At 44.3% G+C, this 16,155-nt stretch overlaps 1 long non-coding RNA gene across 6 annotated transcripts; it reads right to left on the bottom strand.

Moving 5' to 3' along the window:
- Positions 1-6,967: 6,967 nt before the first annotated feature.
- On the bottom strand, positions 6,968-7,986 carry LOC127923861 (uncharacterized). Of its 6 annotated transcripts, none has more exons than XR_008115848.1 (5): positions 7,875-7,986; positions 7,658-7,773; positions 7,274-7,360; positions 7,119-7,189; positions 6,998-7,018 (listed from the first exon to the last, which is right to left on the bottom strand). It is a non-coding gene; the product is annotated as an uncharacterized LOC127923861 (long non-coding RNA). The 6 variants fall into 6 exon arrangements; XR_008115847.1 differs by having other exon boundaries at positions 7,119-7,147; XR_008115846.1 differs by lacking the exon at positions 7,119-7,189 and having other exon boundaries at positions 6,968-7,018.
- Between the last annotated feature and the right edge of the window lie 8,169 nt (positions 7,987-16,155).

Genomic DNA, 16,155 nt, shown 5'->3' with positions numbered 1-16,155 from the left:
ACGTGTTGATGGTAAATGGTAAGTCAACGGTTGATGGTAACTAATGGTGAAGTCAACGTGTTGATGGTAGCCATGGTGAAGTCAACGTATTGATGGTAGCTAATGGTGAAGTCAACGTGTTGATGGTAGCTAATGGTGAAGTCAACGTGTTGATGGTAGCTAATGGTGAAGTCAACGTGTTGATGGTAGCTAATGGTGAAGTCAACGGTGATGTAGCCAGTAAGCCAATGTGATGATAGCCAGCTAATGGTGAAGTCAACGTGTTGATGGTAGCCAGCTAATGGTGAAGTCAACGTGTTGATGGTAGCCAGCTAATGGTGAAGTCAACGTGTTGATGGTAGCTAGCTAATGGTGAAGTCAACGTGTTGATGGTAGCCAGCTAATGGTGAAGTCAACGTGTTGATGGTAGCTAATGGTGAAGTCAACGTGTTGATGGTAGCCAGCTAATGGTGAAGTCAACCAGCTGTTGATGGTAGCCAGCTAATGGTGAAGTCAACGTGTTGATGGTAGCTAATGGTGAAGTCAACGTGTTGATGGTAGCTAATGGTGAAGCCAACCAGCTGTTGATGGTAGCTAATGGTGAAGTCAACGTGTTGATGGTAGCTAATGGTGAAGTCAACGTGTTGTTGATGGTAGCCAGCTAATGGTGAAGTCAACGTGTTGATGGTAGCTAATGGTGAAGTCAATGTGTTGATGGTAGCCAGCTAATGGTGAAGTCAACGTGTTGATGGTAGCTAATGGTGAAGTCAACGTGTTGATGGTAGCTAATGGTGAAGTCAACGTGTTGATGGTAGCTAATGGTGAAGTCAACGTGTTGATGGTAGCTAATGGTGAAGTCAACGTGTTGATGGTAGCTAATGGTGAAGTCAACAAGCTGTTGATGGTAGCTAATGGTGAAGTCAACGTGTTGATGGTAGCTAATGGTGAAGTCAACGTGTTGATGGTAGCTAATGGTGAAGTCAACGTGTTGATGATAGCTAATGGTGAAGTCAACGTGTTGATGGTAGCTAATGGTGAAGTCAACGTGTTGATGGTAGCTAATGGTGAAGTCAACGTGTTGATGGTAGCTAATGGTGAAGTCAACGTGTTGATGGTAGCTAATGGTGAAGCCAACGAGCTGTTGATGGTAGCTAATGGTGAAGTCAACGTGTTGATGGTAGCTAATGGTGAAGTCAACGTGTTGATGGTAGCTAATGGTGAAGTCAACGTGTTGATGGTAGCTAATGGTGAAGTCAACGTGTTGATGGTAGCTAATGGTGAAGTCAACGTGTTGATGGTAGCTAATGGTGAAGTCAACGTGTTGATGGTAGCTAATGGTGAAGTCAACGTGTTGATGATAGCTAATGGTGAAGTCAACGTGTTGATGATAGCTAATGGTGAAGTCAACGTGTTGATGGTAGCCAGCTAATGGTGAAGTCAACGTGTTGATGGTAGCTAATGGTGAAGCCAACCAGCTGTTGATGGTAGCTAATGGTGAAGCCAACGTGTTGATGGTAGCTAATGGTGAAGTCAACGAGCTGTTGATGGTAGCTAATGGTGAAGTCAACCAGCTGTTGATGGTAGCTAATGGTGAAGTCAACGTGTTGATGGTAGCCAGCTAATGGTGAAGTCAACGTGTTGATGGTAGCTAATGGTGAAGTCAACGTGTTGATGGTAGCTAATGGTGAAGTCAACGTGTTGATGGTAGCTAATGGTGAAGTCAACGTGTTGATGGTAGCTAATGGTGAAGTCAACGTGTTGATGGTAGCTAATGGTGAAGTCAACGTGTTGATGGTAGCTAATGGTGAAGTCAACGTGTTGATGGTAGCCAGCTAATGGTGAAGTCAACGTGTTGATGGTAGCTAATGGTGAAGTCAACGTGTTGATGGTAGCTAATGGTGAAGTCAACCAGCTGTTGATGGTAGCTAATGGTGAAGTCAACGTGTTGATGGTAGCTAATGGTGAAGTCAACGTGTTGATGGTAGCTAATGGTGAAGTCAACGTGTTGATGGTGAGCTAATGGTGTGGATGGTACAAGCGTGTTGATGGTAGCTAATGGTAAGTCAACGTGTTGATGGTAGCTAATGGTGAAGTCAACGTGTTGATGGTAGCGCTAATGGTGAAGTCAACGTGGTTGATGGTAGCTAATGGTGAAGTCAACGTGTTGATGGTAGCTAATGGTGAAGTCAACGTGTTGATGGTAGCTAATGGTGAAGTCAACGTGTTGATGGTAGCTAATGGTGAAGTCAACGTGTTGATGGTAGCTAATGGTGAAGTCAACGTGTTGATGGTAGCTAATGGTGAAGTCAACGTGTTGATGGTAGCTAATGGTGAAGTCAACGTGTTGATGGTAGCTAATGGTGAAGTCAACGTGTTGATGGTAGCTAATGGTGAAGTCAACGTGTTGATGGTAGCCATAATGGTGAAGTCAACGTGTTGATGGTAGCTAATGGTGAAGTCAACGTGTTGATGGTAGCTAATGGTGAAGTCAACGTGTTGATGGTAGCTAATGGTGAAGTCAACGTGTTGATGGTAGCTAATGGTGAAGTCAACGTGTTGATGGTAGCTAATGGTGAAGTCAACGTGTTGATGGTAGCTAATGGTGAAGTCAACGTGTTGATGGTAGCTAATGGTGAAGTCAACGTGTTGATGGTAGCTAATGGTGAAGTCAACGTGTTGATGGTAGCTAATGGTGAAGTCAACGTGTTGATGGTAGCCAGCTAATGGTGAAGTACAACGCTGTTGATGGTAGCCAGCTAATGGTGAAGTCAACGTGTTGATGGTAGCTAATGGTGAAGTCAACGTGTTGATGGTAGCGCTAATGGTGAAGTCAACGTGTTGATGGTAGCTAATGGTGAAGTCAACGTGTTGATGGTAGCTAATGGTGAAGTCAACGTGTTGATGGTAGCTAATGGTGAAGTCAACGTGTTGATGGTAGCTAATGGTGAAGTCAACGTGTTGATGGTAGCTAATGGTGAAGTCAACGTGTTGATGGTAGCTAATGGTGAAGTCAACGTGTTGATGGTAGCTAATGGTGAAGTCAACGTGTTGATGGTAGCTAATGGTGAAGTCAACGTGTTGATGGTAGCTAATGGTGAAGTCAACGTGTTGATGGTAGCTAATGGTGAAGTCAACGTGTTGATGGTAGCTAATGGTGAAGTCAACGTGTTGATGGTAGCTAATGGTGAAGTCAACGTGTTGATGGTAGCTAATGGTGAAGTCAACGTGTTGATGGTAGCTAATGGTGAAGTCAACGTGTTGATGGTAGCTAATGGTGAAGTCAACGTGTTGATGGTAGCTAATGGTGAAGTCAACGTGTTGATGGTAGCTAATGGTGAAGTCAACGTGTTGATGGTAGCTAATGGTGAAGTCAACGTGTTGATGGTAGCTAATGGTGAAGTCAACGTGTTGATGGTAGCTAATGGTGAAGTCAACGTGTTGATGGTAGCTAATGGTGAAGTCAACGTGTTGATGGTAGCTAATGGTGAAGTCAACGTGTTGATGGTAGCTAATGGTGAAGTCAACGTGTTGATGGTAGCTAATGGTGAAGTCAACGTGTTGATGGAAGCCAGCTAATGGTGAAGTCAACGTGTTGATGGTAGCCATAATGGTGAAGTCAACGTGTTGATGGTAGCTAATGGTGAAGTCAACGTGTTGATGGTAGCAGCTAATGGTGAAGTCAACGTGTTGATGGTAGCTAATGGTGAAGTCAACGTGTTGATGGTAGCTAATGGTGAAGTCAACGTGTTGATGGTAGCTAATGGTGAAGTCAACGTGTTGATGGTAGCTAATGGTGAAGTCAACGTGTTGATGGTAGCTAATGGTGAAGTCAACGTGTTGATGGTAGCTAATGGTGAAGTCAACGTGTTGATGGTAGCTAATGGTGAAGTCAACGTGTTGATGGTAGCTAATGGTGAAGTCAACGTGTTGATGGTAGCTAATGGTGAAGTCAACGTGTTGATGGTAGCTAATGGTGAAGTCAACGTGTTGATGGTAGCCAGCTAATGGTGAAGTCAACGTGTTGATGGTAGCTAATGGTGAAGTCAACGTGTTGATGGTAGCTAGCATGGTGAAGTCAACGTGTTGATGGTAGCTAATGGTGAAGTCAACGTGTTGATGGTAGCTAATGGTGAAGTCAACGTGTTGATGGTAGCTAATGGTGAAGTCAACGTGTTGATGGTAGCAAGCATGGTGAAGTCAACGTGTTGATGGTAGCTAATGGTGAAGTCAACGTGTTGATGGTAGCTAATGGTGAAGTCAACGTGTTGATGGTAGCTAATGGTGAAGTCAACGTGTTGATGGTAGCTAACTGGTGAAGTCAACGTGTTGATGGTAGCTAATGGTGAAGTCAACGTGTTGATGGTAGCTAATGGTGAAGTCAACGTGTTGATGGTAGCTAGCATGGTGAAGTCAACGTGTTGATGGTGAAGCTAATGGTGAAGTCAACGTGTTGATGGTAGCTAATGGTGAAGTCAACGTGTTGATGGTAGCTAATGGTGAAGTCAACGTGTTGATGGTAGCTACATGGTGAAGTCAACGTGTTGATGGTAGCTAATGGTGAAGTCAACGTGTTGATGGTAGCTAATGGTGAAGTCAACGTGTTGATGGAAGGAAGCTAATGGTGAAGTCAACGTGTTGATGAAGTCAGCTAATGGTGAAGTCAACGTGTTGATGGAAGCCAGCTAATGGTGAAGTCAACGTGTTGATGGTAGCTAATGGTGAAGTCAACTGTTGATGGTAGCTAATGGTGAAGTCAACGTGTTGATGGTAGCTAATGGTGAAGTCAACGTGTTGATGGTAGCTAATGGTGAAGTCAACGTGTTGATGGTAGCTAATGGTAAGTCAACGTGTTGATGGTAGCTAATGGTGAAGTCAACGTGTTGATGGTAGCTAATGGTGAAGTCAACGTGTTGATGGTAGCTAATGGTGAAGTCAACGTGTTGATGGTAGCTAATGGTGAAGTCAACGTGTTGATGGTAGCTAATGGTGAAGTCAACGTGTTGATGGTAGCTAATGGTGAAGTCAACGTGTTGATGGTAGCCATAATGGTGAAGTCAACGTGTTGATGGTAGCTAATGGTGAAGTCAACGTGTTGATGGTAGCTAATGGTGAAGTCAACGTGTTGATGGTAGCTAATGGTGAAGTCAACGTGTTGATGGTAGCTAATGGTGAAGTCAACGTGTTGATGGTAGCGGTAATGGTGAAGTCAACGTGTTGATGGTAGCTAATGGTGAAGTCAACGTGTTGATGGTGTGTCTCATTTTGAACCACGTCATGTGTCTGAAGGACCCGTTTCTCAGTGGGGGGGGGATGGAAAGAGGAGGGGCGGTGAGTCATTATGCTCATTATATATTACCAGTGTGATCATATGCAGAGCCTTCGGAAAGCATTCAGACCCCTTGACTTTTTACACATTTTGTTACATTACAGCCTTGTTCTAAAATGGATTAAATACATGTTTTTCATTCAGCAATCTACACACAATACCTCTATGATGACATCACAATACCCCATCATGACATCACAATACCCCATAATGACATCACAATACCCCATAATGACATCACAATACCCCATCATTACAAAACAAAAACAGGTTAGACATTTTTGCAAATGTATTAAAAATAAATACCAGAAATACCTTATTTACATAAGTATTCAGACCCTTTGCTATGAGACTCTAAATTGAGCTCAGGTGCATCCTGTTTCCATTGATCATCCTTGAGATGTTTCTAGAACTTGATTGGAGTCCACCTGTGGTAAATTCAATTGATTGAGCATAATTTGGAAAGGCACACATCTGTCTATATATAAGGTCCCACAGTCGACAGTGCATGTCAGAGCAAAAACCAAGCCATGAGGTCAAAGGAATTGTCAGAGACAGGATTGTGTCGTGGCACAGAACTGGGGACATTTCTCCAGCATTCAAGGTCCCCACAGTGGCCTCCATCGTTCTTAAATGGAAGAAGTTTGGAACCAGCAAGACTTTTCCTAGAGCTGGCCGCCGGGCCAAACTGAGCAATCGGGGGAGAAGGGCCTTGGTCAGGGAGGTGACCAGGAACCTGATAGTCACTCTGACAGAGCTCCAGAGTTCCTCTGTGGAGATGGGAGAACCTTCCAGAAGGACAACCATCTCTGCAACACTCCATCAATCAGGCCTTTATGGTAGAGTGGCCAGAAGGAAGCCACTCCTCAGTAAAAGGTACATGACAGCCTGCTTGGAGTTTGCCAAAAGGCACCTAAAGACTCTCAGAACATGAGAAACAAGAATCTCTGGTCTGATGAAACCAAGATTGAAATCTTTGGCCTGAATGCCAAGCGTCACGTCTGGAGGGAACCTGGCACCATCCCTACGGTGAAGCATGGTGGTGGCAGCATCATGATGTGGGGATTTTTTTCAGCAGCAGGGACTGGGAGACTAGTCAGGATCGAGGGAAAGATGAATGGAGTTCAGAGAGATCCTTGATTAAAACATTCACTAGAGCGCCCAATGAACTCAGACTGGGGTGAAGGTTCACCTTCCAACAGGACAACGACCCTAAGCACAAGGCCAGGACAACGCAGGAGTGGCTTTGGGGGAACAAGTCTCTGAATGTCCTTGAGTGGCCCTGCCAGAGCCCAGACTTGAAACCGATCAAACATTTTTATTTAACTAGGCAAGTCAGTTAAGAACACATTATTATTTACAATGACGGTCTACACCCTGGCCAAACTGTCCCCTAACGCGGACAACGCTGGGCCAATTGTGTGCCACCCTATGGGATTCCCAATCACGTCCGGTTGTGATACAGTCCAGGATCAAACCTGGGTCTGTAGTGACCCCTCTAGCACTGAGATGCAGTGCCTTAGACCACTGCGCCACTCAGGATCCTGAACATGGTGAACAATCTAGCTAGTAGTTAGGTTAAATACGGCATTTCAATCTAAATTTGCGGGTCTGCTGAACGCAAACTTGAATGTTGTGAAAATTCTGTGTAACTTCCATTCCACTGTGACCACTGAGGCTGTACCTGCTTTACTGTGAACACTGAGGCTGTACCTGCTTTACTGTGACCACTGAGGCTGTACCTGCTTTAAGTTACAGTTTTACTATGAACACTGAGGCTGTACCTGCTTTACTGTGAACACTGAGGCAGTACCTGCTTTACTGTGAACACTGAGGCTGTACCTGCTTTAAGTTACAGTTTTACTGTGAACACTGAGGCTGTACCTGCTTTAAGTTACAGTTTTACTGTGAACACTGAGGCTGTACCTGCTTTAAGTTACTGTTTTACTGTGAACACTGAGGCTCTACCTGCTTTACTGTGAACACTGAGGCTGTACCTGCTTTACTGTGAACACTGAGGCTGTACCTGCTTTACTGTGAACACTGAGGCTGTACCTGCTTTAAGTTACAGTTTTACTGTGAACACTGAGGCTGTACCTGCTTTACTGTGAACACTGAAGCTGTACCTGCTTTACTGTGAACACTGAGGGTGTACCCGCTTTAAGTTACAGTTTTACTGTGAACACTGAGGCTGTACCTGCTTTAAGTTACAGTTTTACTGTGAACACTGAGGCTGTACCTGCTTTAAGTTACAGTTTTACTGTGAACACTGAGGCTGTACCTGCTTTACTGTGAACACTGAGGCTGTACCTGCTTTAAGTTACAGTTTTACTGTGAACACTGAGGCTGTACCTGCTTTACTGTGAACACTGAGGCTGTACCTGCTTTACTGTGAACACTGAGGCTGTACCTGCTTTACTGTGAACACTGAGGCTGTACCTGCTTTACTGTGAACACTGAGGCTGTACCTGCTTTAAGTTACAGTTTTACTGTGGAACACTGAGGCTGTACCTGCTTTACTGTGAACACTGAGGCTGTACCTGCTTTACTGTGAACACTGAAGCTGTACCTGCTTTACTGTGAACACTGAGGCTGTACCTGCTTTACTGTGAACACTGAGGCTGTACCTGCTTTACTGTGAACACTGAGGCTGTACCCGCTAAGTTACAGTTTTACTGTGAACACTGAGGCTGTACCTGCTTTAAGTTACAGTTTTACTGTGAATACTGAGGCTGTACCTGCTTTAAGTTACAGTTTTACTGTGAACACTGAGGCTGTACCTGCTTTACTGTGAACACTGAGGCTGTACCTGCTTTAAGTTACAGTTTTACTGTGAATACTGAGGCTGTACCTGCTTTAAGTTACAGTTTTACTGTGAACACTGAGGCTGTACCCACTAAGTTACAGTTTTACTGTGGACACTGAGGCTGTACCTGCTTTAGGTTAGTTTTACTGTGAACACTGAGGCTGTACCCACTTTAAGTTACAGTTTTACTGTGGACACTGAGGCTGTACCTGCTTTAAGTTACAGTTTTACTGTGAATACTGAGGCTGTACCTGCTTTAAGTTAGTTTTACTGTGAACACTGAGGCTGTACCCACTTTAAGTTACAGTTTTACTGTGGACACTGAGGCTGTACCTGCTTTAAGTTACAGTTTTACTGTGAACACTGAGGCTGTACCTGCTTTACTGTGAACACTGAGGCTGTACCTGCTTTACTGTGGACACTGAGGGTGTACCTGCTTTAAGTTACAGTTTTACTGTGGACACTGAGGCTGTACCTGCTTTAAGTTACAGTTTTACTGTGAACACTGAGGGTGTACCTGCTTTACTGTGGACACTGAGGCTGTACCTGCTTTACTGTGAACACTGAGGCTGTACCTGCTTTAAGTTACAGTTTTACTGTGGACACTGAGGCTGTACCTGCTTTACTGTGAACACTGAGGCTGTACCTGCTTTACTGTGGACACTGAGGCTGTACCTGCTTTACTGTGAACACTGAGGCTGTACCTGCTTTACTGTGAACACTGAGGCTGTACCTGCTTTAAGTTACAGTTTTACTGTGGACAAGTTGGCTACTGTGGCTATTTGATCATAATCTAGACCTATCAGAGTGGCCTACCATCAAACACAATGGGGAAAACGCATCCCATAATATTTTAACATGGAAATAGCCGTGCTGTCATTCAGCCTACAGTAGCAGCCGATGTGTGAGGTTCAGTGTGGGCCAACATTCCATCAGACTTTTGAAAATAAACAGGGCTTTGACCTTTAACCTGTTTATCCACTCGTCCTTCAGACAAGGACGTGACTGAACATGTTGTCGTGTTGTTAGATGCAAGAAACCACTTAACAAAATAAAACACATTATTATCTCTATACCATTATTACAGCTTAAAGGAGACACATTATTCTACCCTCTGCCTATTGGCTACTGGAGCTTATTCAAGCCGTCTCAAAAATACAACACTGTCCCTTTTCAGAGGGAAAAAGCTCTTTACCATTACTCACTAGATGTCTAGGAAATGTACATTTTGTGCTCTTGTAGAAGCAATCACTCCTCTATTGCTGACTACACATGATCTATAACTGGCTAATAACTCACTAACTAGCCAAGGATATGAATAAATGATCTATAACTGGGATAATAGCTCACTAACTAGCCAAGGATATGAATAAATGATCTATAACTGGGATAATAACTCACTAACTAGCCAAGGATATGAATAAATGATCTATAACTGGGATAATAACCACTAACTAGCCAAGGATATGAATAAATTATCTATAACTGGCTAATAACCAACTAGCTATGAATAACTCACTAACTAGCCAAGGATATGAATAAATGATCTATAACTGGGCTAATAACTCACTAACTAGCCAAGGATATGAATAAAATGATCTATAACTGGGATAATAACTCACTAACTAGCCAAGGATATGAACAAAATGTGCAGCTCTCACTTTAATCTCACTTTAATCTCATGCTCATGCAGCTCATGCTGTAAACACAGTCCAGTTCAGAGTAAATGACACAGAACCATATATGGCAATGGTCTATTTACATATAGGCCTAATGCAACTCTGATTGGGTATGTTGCACCGGGTCTGTGAGGACTATGGTAGAGTGGTGTCAATGCAATAGAATCCTATTCTGATGCATTCTGCCTACAACAAAATCTCTTGCATAGATTGCTTCGTTTCGCTATGTTGCATTGAAGCGGCTAATGTTGCGCTGATTCGTTACAATTGCCACTGTAAAAGGAAACGCCTGATCGTGTCAACAGGGAAACCTCTAGAACAGTGTTCAGAGTCAATGTTCAATTTCTGGGTCAAAATGCAAGCCGAGATGTACCGCTCAGATTATTTTTGAACATGACTTAAAACTTAAGGCTCGGCAATATTAACCAATTAAAACAGTACTGTAGCAAAGAGGTGTGTGCAGTAAAGCTATAGGCCCAATACATTATCACCTCATAATGGCTTTGCCCTGCCAATGCATTGTAATAGTATTTCAATATTTGGAGGTGGGCTGTATGATCACACGTAATAGATCCGTTGTTTGTATTACTCGTGAGGCACAGCTGAGTGAGCATACATTCAAATAATTTTGCTTTTTTATTTTACTGGGCTGATGGTGCGTCCATGTGATGGTCATTCTCAGCGGAGAGCAGACCATATGACCAGAGTTTAGCAGTTGAAAATCCCGCTCACAGCAGAGGGGTCTTCCATGACCTTTACAACCGCTCTGCACTCACAGGAGAGAGAAAAACTGAGCTCTAAATTCTCCCATTCATTAAAAATCACAATTTAACCAACACCCCATCTATTGTTGTGACTACCGGGTTTAACATTTAACCAACACCCATCTATTGTTGTGACTACGGGACCTACCATTTAACCAACACCCCAAAAACAAAAATGTATGAAACGTTTAAGAGATCAGATTTGTTGTTTATAAATACTTTGCTACAACGACACACTTAGCTAGTTACCAGCTGGTTCCTTTCTGTTAGCATCATGCTGCTTTCATTTAGCACGGGTCCTCAGATCTGCAAAAGGTTCTACAGCTGCACCATCGAGAGCATGGTTGAACTGGTTGAATCAATGCCTGGTTTGGCAACTGCAAGGCACTACAGAGGGTAGTGAGAACGGCCCAGTACATCACTAGGGCCAAGCTTCCTGCCATCCAGGCAGGACCTCTATACCAGGCGGTGTCAGAGGAAGAACCTAAAAAATTGTCAAAGACTCCAGCCACCCTAGTCAGACTGTTCTCTCTGCTACAGCATGGTAAGCGGTACCTGGAGCGGCAAGTCTAGGGTCCAATAGGCTTCTAAACAGCTTCTACCCCAAAGTCATAAGACTTCTGAACATCTAGTCAAATGGCTACCAGACTATTTGCAGTGCACCCTGCCGCCCTCCAACCCACCCCCCACCCCTTTACACCACCTCTAGTCTCTATTGTCATCTATAAATTGTCACTTTAATAACTCCACCTACATGTACATACTACCTCAACTAACTGGTGCCCCCGCACATTGACTCTGTACCCCCTGTATATAGTACATTGACTCTGTACTGGTACCCCCTGTATATAGTCTCCACATTGACTCTGTACCGGTACCCCTGTATAGCCTCCACATTGACTCTGTACCAGTACCCCTGTATATAGCCTCTCCACATTGACTCTGTAACGGTACCCCTGTATATAGCCTCACATTGACTCTGTACTGGTACCCCTGTATATAGCCTCCACATTGACTCTGTACTGGTACCCCTGTATATAGCCTCCACATTGACTCTGTAACGGTACCCCCTGTATATAGCCTCCACATTGACTCTGTACCAGTACCCTGTATATAGCCTCCACATTGACTCTGTACTGGTACCCCCTGTATATAGCCTCCACATCGACTCTGTGCAAGTACCCCTGTATATAGCCTCCACATCGACTCTGTGCAAGTAGACCACAGATGCATGCTGGTCCGGGCATGCTCTGAGCTGGTGAAGTGACTGAAATTGGAGGGGTGGGGGGGGTGCTCCAGCCTTTGGGAATCTGTACAGCTCTGTGCTCCAGTGAAACAGAGCACGCTCCACTCCACTCCTCGCTCACATTCTCTGGTGGAGGGCTGAGAGCAGCAGAATGAGGGTCCGCCTCCCAGCATCCCTCCGCTCTCCCTTTCCTCCACTGACTCTGACCGAAAATGGACACGGTCTTCCAGCTGATGGCGAAACTCGAGTCTCATTGCATTAATTCTGCCCCGTGCACAAATTCATGTCGTTTTTTCCCTATGACCAGAGTAAGTGAAATATTCCTGGATATTAAAAAAAGACCCAAGCGCTTAATAAACAACAACAACTCAAGCCCGTAGATTCCCACTCGTTCACTACTGCTGCAGTGCTTGTTGTAGCGCTGAGTGGAAGTAGGAAGAGAGGCTCATTTAATGGCTGGTAAGAGTGTTGAATACAAAGTGTTGACAAGTGAACATGAACTCAAGTCGGGCAGCTAGAAACAGCAGCACTTTTGCTGTATTTGTTGACTGTCTCTCTCTAGTCGTGGTTTTAAACGTTTTGAAAATCTCACTTCCTTTTATGCCTGCTACTTTACTGCAGACCCCGGTCATCTGAGACATCCAATTGGCCCGTGTTAAGCTCATAGGGCACTTGATTTTCTCTCTGGGTCTGCAGGGAAGGCAGAGTTTGTAGCTACGGACACGTGAAATGATTCACGATGGCAACAGTTCTGAGGTGCTGCTCGTAACGGATGTGAAACGGCTAGCTTAGTTAGCGGTGTGCGTTTCAATCGGTTACGTCACTTGCTCTGAGACCTTGAAGTAGTAATTCCCCTTGCTCTGCAAAGGGCCGCGGCTCTGTGGGAGCGATGGGTAACAACGGTGCTTCGTGGATGACTGTTGTCAATGTGTGCAGAGGGTCCCTGGTTCGCGCCCGGGTATGGGCGAGGGGACGGTTTAAAATGATACTCAGAACAGAGCAGCCGAATCAGATGCACCTATCATTTAAAAAAAAAAAAAGGAGCACAAGAATTTATCGCCGTGGAGATCGAACAGTAGATCGTTGATGACCGCTGCTCTAGAAAGTTGAGTGAACTTCAATCTCTCTCAGAAGTTCAGACATTAGTGCATTTTAAGCACTGATTCAACCACACACAAAAAACAACAGGGAAATCAAAAGCAGAAAGCTGAATATCCGTTTGATCATGGTTATTAAAGTGTGTATTTAATGTAACCTTTATTTAACCTTTATTTAACCTTTATTTAACCAGGCAAGTCAGTTAAGAACAAATTCTTATTTTCACTGACGGCCTAGGAACAGTGGGTTTACTGCCTCGTTCAGGGGCAGAACGACAGATTTGTACCTTGTCAGCTCGGGGATTTGAACTTGCAACCTTCCGGTTACTAGTCCAACGCTCTAACCACTAGGCTACCCTGCCGCCACATGGTGTCACCCAGTCACTACAAAGATACAGGCGTCCTTGCGAACTCAGTTAACGGAGAGGAAGGAAACCGCTCAGGGATTTTCACCATGAGGCCAATGGTGACTTTAAAACAGTTACAGAGTTTCATGGTTGTGATAATGCCATAGTTTTGTTGATATACTTTTAACACTACAATTAAAATGGCTGCTGTAGTTGTGGCTATTTCCAGTGATGCAAAAAAAATGATGTCAAGGAAAATGAGAACTGGAGCAAGGTTGTGGGTGGAAAATCCCCAAAGGAAACTGTTTTACCTCTTTTTATCACGGAGAGAGAAATCCTGACAAAAGGATGAGGCCATAGCCAACCCCATTAAAGAGGAGGAGCTCGACAGGAAACTAACCCAAACCACTTGAGGTTAGTACAGGGAGTACATGAACTCTGGCGTGTGTATATCTTCTCAGTAAAGAAGCGAGGGCAAAGATTCTGATCGGAGGAATAACATGTTGTTTTCAAAGAGAATCATCTGTTCGGTTTGAAGTCGGTACCCTGAGCCGCATGGCTGACCAGAACTACATTCAAGTTACAGTTAAAGAACTACCGGAATCAGCAGATGATACAATCAGATGATACGACCAGCAGATGATACAATCAGATGATACAATAAGATGATACGACCAGCAGATGATACGACCAGCAGATGATACGACCAGCAGATGATACGACCAGCAGATGATACAGACCAGCAGATGATACGATCAGCAGATGATACGACCAGCAGATGATAATACGACCAGCAGATGATACGACCCAGCAGATGATACGACCAGCGATCAGCAGATGATACGACCAGCAGATGATACGACCAGCAGATGATACGACCAGCAGATGATACAGCAGATGATACGACCAGCAGATGATACGACCAGCAGATGATACGATCAGCAGATGATATGATCAGTTGATACGACCAGCAGATGATACGATCAGCAGATGATACGATCAGCAGATGATATGACCAGCAGATGATATGACCAGCAGATGATATGATCAGATGATACGACCAGCAGATGATATGATCAGATGATACGACCAGCAGATGATATGATCAGATGATACGACCAGCAGATGATACGACCAGCAGATGATACGATCAGATGATACGACCAGCAGATGATATGATCAGATGATACGACCAGCAGATGATACGACCAGCAGATGATACGATCAGCAGATGATACGATCAGCAGATGATACGACCAGCAGATGATATGATCAGATGATACGATCAGATGATACGATCAGCATGATGATACGACCAGCAGATGATACGATCAGCAGATGATACGACCAGCAGATGATATGATCAGATGATACGATCAGCAGATGATACGACCAGCAGATGATATGATCAGCAGATGATACGACCAGCAGATGATACGATCAGAAGATGATACGATCAGCAGATGATACGACTGCAGATGATATGATCAGATGATACGACCAGCAGATGATACGATCAGCAGATGATACGACTGTGCAGATGATACGATCAGCAGATGATACGACCAGCAGATGAGATGAGATGATATGATCAGATGATAGATCAGAGATGATACGATCAGCAGATGATACAGAGATGATATGATCAGATGGAGGCCGATCAGCAGATGATACGACCAGCAGATGATACGACCAGCAGATGAAACGACCAGCAGATGATACGATCAGCAGATGATACGAATCCAGCAGATGATATGATCACGACGATCAGCAGATGATACGATCAGCAGATGATACGATCAGCAGATGATACGACCAGCAGATGATACGACCAGCAGATGATATGACCAGCAGATGATACGACCAGCAGATGATACGACCAGCAGATGATACGATACAGATGATATCAGCAGATGATGATATGACCAGCAGATGATACGATCAGCAGATGATACGATCAGCAGATGATACGATCAGCAGATGATATGATCAGCAGATGATACGATCAGCAGATGATATGATCAGCAGATGATACGACCAGCAGATGATACGATCAGATGATATTGCAGATGATACGATCAGCAGATGATACGATCAGCAGATGATACGACCAGCAGATGATACGTATCAGCAGATGATACGATCAGCAGATGATACGATCAGCAGATGATACGACCAGCAGATGATACGACAGATCAGCAGATGATACCAGCGACCAGCAGATGATACGATCAGCAGATGATACGACCAGCAGATATGATACGACCAGCAGATGATACGACCAGCAGATGATATGATCAGCAGATGATACGATCAGAAGATGATACGACCAGCAGATGATACGATCAGCAGATGATATGACCAGCAGATGATACGATCAGCAGATGATATGACCAGCAGATGACACGATCAGCAGATGATACGACCAGCAGATGATACGACCAGCAGATGATACGACCAGCAGATGATACCAGCAGATGCGATCAGCAGATGATACAACCAGCAGATGATACGACCAGCAGATGACAGTGTTATGACTGAGTTTCTGAAGCTGGATGTAAGGTGACGAGGCGCAAGATAAGATACAAGGTCAACTTACAAACTTGGCTTCGTTGGAGATCCTTTGTTTATGTTGAAGCAGCCCATCAGCCCCCATCATTTCCCATCAGCCTCCATCATTTCCCATCAGCCCCCATCATTTCCCATCAGCCCCATCATTTCCCATCATTCCCCAGCAGCCCCCATTATTTCCCATCATTCATAACACGGTCTGTTAAGATGGGCCCCTCACTGGGGTCCAAGTATTTTATGATGGACAAGGTGCAACGCGTTGACAGGACTAGCTGATACCATCCCACACTAGAGGGGGGTGTCAGGAGATGATAAGAGTACAGTCCTACTACACTGGACA

Source organism: Oncorhynchus keta, unplaced genomic scaffold (assembly GCF_023373465.1).
Source record: "Oncorhynchus keta strain PuntledgeMale-10-30-2019 unplaced genomic scaffold, Oket_V2 Un_contig_3316_pilon_pilon, whole genome shotgun sequence".
NCBI classification, from domain to species: domain Eukaryota; kingdom Metazoa; phylum Chordata; class Actinopteri; order Salmoniformes; family Salmonidae; genus Oncorhynchus; species Oncorhynchus keta.
This window is presented reverse-complemented; position numbering and strand designations above follow the sequence as displayed.